Raw genomic sequence first — 4296 nt, forward strand, 5'->3', positions numbered from 1 at the left:
TTTTTTTTATTTTGATAAAGTCCAATTTACATATATATTTTTTTCCTGTTGTGCTTTTGTTGTCATATTTAAGGATCCATTGCCTAACCCCAGGTCACAAAATTTTACTACCAATGTTTCCTTCTATGACATTCATTGTTTTAGCTTTTGGACCTATGTCTATGATATATTTTGAGATAATTTTTGTGTAAGGAGTAAATAGAGCTTCATCCTCTTCGATGTCCTAGCCCCATTCAGTTGTCCTAGCCCCATTTTTTGAAAAAAATGCTGTTTCTTAAAGTTTAATATTATTCAATAACTAAAAATGCAACTGTAATAAGTGATATCCTTATTTGAACCTATATTTATCCACATAATTTTCAAATGTAAGGGCACCACTCTCCCCCCCCATAAAAAAAATGCTATAGAGACAAAGGCTGTGAAATTTACTGTTTTCTTTCTGTATGTTAAGTCCAAGAAAAGCATTTGAAATATTTATATCTGTCTGTTGGTGACTACTTTGCAGATTAATATACTTTCATGTTTCTCTTGATATCCTACCTATACAGGTCCTGATATTACTCTTATTTACATATTATAAGAGTAATATGTAATTACATATTTTTTTTAAATTATGTATTATAAAACACATTGTTTTAGTTCAAATAATTATTGTAGGAAAATAGCTGCAATCTTAAGACTTATGCCAACCAGATGTCTAAAGCATTCACATTTGAGCTGATCTATGCAGGAAGGCTTTTCTGAGACCCACGTCCTGGTTCCTTCACATCCCTGCGGTGTCCGTCTCTAAAGCCTCTGAAGTGGAAGCCTCCACCTTCTTCCTCATTGGGATCCCAGGGATGGAGCATGCGCACATTTGGGTCTTCATGCCAATTTGCCTCGTGTACCTCATTGCCACTCTGAGGAACCTCATCATTCTCTTTTTCTAAAATCAGAGACCTCTCTGCATGAAGCTCTGTACTATTTCCTCTCCATACTGGCCTTTTCNCAGGAAATGAATAACTGTATTGGAACACCCTCCCTACTCACCTGATCTGGCCTCCAATGACTTCTTTCTTTAAAGGAAATATTGAAATGAATACATTTTGATGACATTTAGGACATCAAGGGTAATATGACGGACATCTCTGATGGCCATTCCAGAAAAAGTTCCAAAATTGCTTTGAAATGTGGACTAGGTGCTGGGGTCTGCACATGGCTTCCCAAGGGGAGTACTTTGAAGGTGATCGTAGTGATATAAGCAATGAAGTATGTAGCACTTTTTCTAGGATGAGTTCATGAATTTAATTGTCTGACCTCATATTAGTAAAATGTTCAAAGTAGATCACTATTTGCCTGTATAACCTAAACATCTTAGTTTCAAGGACCTTATCTTTAGCATGCTTCTCCCATAGATACCTCAAAAACATAAGACCTCAGATAAGCTGAAAGCCGGCTGGTTTCTAGACTTCAGTCCAATTCTAATGTGAGAAGCAAGTGCCGTATTGCATCAAATCAAAGACACCATAGATTGATTGTAAGCTGCATTCTAATTTCAGAAATGTTAAAATGGAAAGAATGTGCATTTTGGAATATATAACATGCAGTATTATTTATATATGGAAGTTGCTCCTGCTCATTTAGTCTAAGGACATTTTCAGAAATATTAGCATGAGGGTGTTATAAATCTTAAGTCCGTCAATGGTAAGAGACTCAGAGGTAAAGGCCTTCATTTCTTGCACACATTTAGAAAATAGTTTCTTTGCATTGTTTTATCGTTTTTCTTCTTTTTCTATCAATTTCCCCCTCTCTCACACACTTTGTTTTTTTATTTATACATGACCATTTCTCAATCAATTTTTTCCAGAGATACTCAGTTTTCAGTTGGAGATGGTTTCTTACAATTTCCTTTTTGTCATCTCAAACTGTTTGATAAATTGTTGATACCTGAAACTGTACAGAAATTCTCATTATAAGTGCCTGTTAAAGTGCCCATGGAAGGCATGTGCATTTAATTATGTGATATTAGTTTATTCAAAAGCTATTTGTGAAATACCTACTTTGTTCTAGTCACTTTACTACATGTTTATGAAAAAAATGATTAATGCCACGAGAAAATACTCTATAGTACATTTCAATTAATTGAGTACAATAAGCACAGTGAATTTAATTGACTGAAACGTGCAATATATTTGTGCCTGTTTCTGTGCATGAGTTTTCCCAGTGTGTGTTCTAAAGTATATAGATTTATCCTTTTGGTTTTGTAAGATCTTTGCCATTCTTAAAATATATCAGAATTTAAAAAAATACACAATTTAAATTCTTTACAACAAGAGTAAACAAAATATATCATGGCAACATAAATAAAGGAAATAGTTCAATACATTATAATAGTCATGCATGATTTCAAAAGATTCTTAGACATCAAGGAGTAGAAGATAACTCCTTTAACGTTAGAAAGTAAAAATTAAACCCCTTCTTCAAAACAAACAAACAGTAAACATAAAAGTTAATGACAAAATATTAAAACATCCCTCAAAATTCAAGAAAAGACCAAGGCATCCTGTACCATCACTTCTGTTCAGTTTTTATTCGGGCCTTAATACATTAACTTGAGAAAGAAAATAACAATATGGAAGATAGAACAGACAGACTCATACAAGAATTCATGAAGAGAACCCAGGATTAAAAATAAATAAGAAAAGGAATAACTGTAGCATAATAGAAAAAGAAAATAGAAATACATTTTAAAATGTAAGTCAAGCTACAGTGTCATTTCAATGGAACAGAAGTGCTCTTTAGTCAATTTAATTGAACCTAGACAATTTTCATCAGTGACTTTTGTTGGCACCAGTCTTATTAGAGTTTTACTGTTAAGTTAAAAATAAAAGGCTTTATTATTATTATTATCTTTATGTTTTTCCTTTTTTCTCAACTACTCACACCAAAGCAAATTTAACATGATTGACAGATTTGTTTCCATCTACCAAAACCATGTAGTAGGAGACTGATCAGCATGTCTCAATGGGTGGTCCAGCATAAGCGTTATCCTCGCAGCTAAACATACAATAGCTTGTGATCCACCCAAAATATGTTGAATCAAAATGTTTATTTTATCAAAATCTTGAGGTGATAAAATCACCTTACATTAAACTTTAAGAAGCACTTCATTCAAACACTTCTTTATTGCCAAATGTATGGGAACTTCTGTGTGNCCCAAAACACATTTCCTCTCTACTATTACCCATCTTGGTTCATCTGTTACGCATGTAATAGAAATGGCTATCCACAGATGTGCCAAGGTTCAAAAATTACAGTTTGGGGTTTTTTCTTCATTGATTTATTTTTTTAATTGCCGGAGTTTTGTAAGAATTAGAGTGTTATGTAGTAGGAGGAGAGGGAGGAACTACGATGTTGGACAGTAATATAGGTCAGGGTTTGAATTCCATCCTCAGCACTTACTTGTTCCTATAACCATACCCAGGTCACTTCACCTCTTTGTGCCACCATTTTCTCACTTGTCATATGCTCCTTAGAATAGAATTCATCTCATACTAGTGTTGTGAGAGTTGAATGGCATGATATACATTAGACACTTAGGAAAGTGACAGAAACATTATATATTAAAGAAGTATTAGCCCTTAAGCATTTTATGTGATAAACAATATACTAGTCAAAGCATATTTATTAATACACATAGACCTATTATAGAGTGGCTTGCAATAAATGCAATTGAATAAAAAGTCCCAAGGCAACGGTAAAGGAGGGTGGGCCCAGGTCAGTTATTATAGGGACAGACCTATACCTGTGCATAATATCAATCCAAGCCCCAGAGGTATACGTCGCTCACTTTGAGAGCCTTAAGATTTCATTTCCTCATTATAAGCGAAACATTAGAAGCATCTTGTGGCCGTTTCAGCTTTCTTTTTGTTCTCTCTGTTTCAGATCTTGTGCAACCTCTTCTGCATCCCCACGAGTACAATTAGCCCCAGCTTACCTGTCCTGATGTTGGAAACACACATCTCTCCTAATATCTCTCAGAACTAATCCCCAAAGCATCATTTCCTAGAATTATTGGTTTCCTGAAGACCCTAATTCTTCTCAGACATTTCAGTTTCAGACTTCAGATTTGCACACCACCATTTGCGACCTCAGCCACGAAAGGCTTGTATGTAGATTCTGGAAAGGCATCATGCTGGTCACAGGCTACAAGTTCAAGGAGTTTAACAAACTTTTACTCAGTGCTTCCTCTGTATTCCTGTGAAGACTAGGCATTGTGGAATGAAACACAATCACAAGCTAAATTTTAAATACATT

The sequence above is a fragment of the Hipposideros armiger genome, unplaced genomic scaffold, assembly GCF_001890085.2.
Source record: "Hipposideros armiger isolate ML-2016 unplaced genomic scaffold, ASM189008v1 scaffold_1663, whole genome shotgun sequence".
Lineage (NCBI taxonomy): Eukaryota > Metazoa > Chordata > Mammalia > Chiroptera > Hipposideridae > Hipposideros > Hipposideros armiger.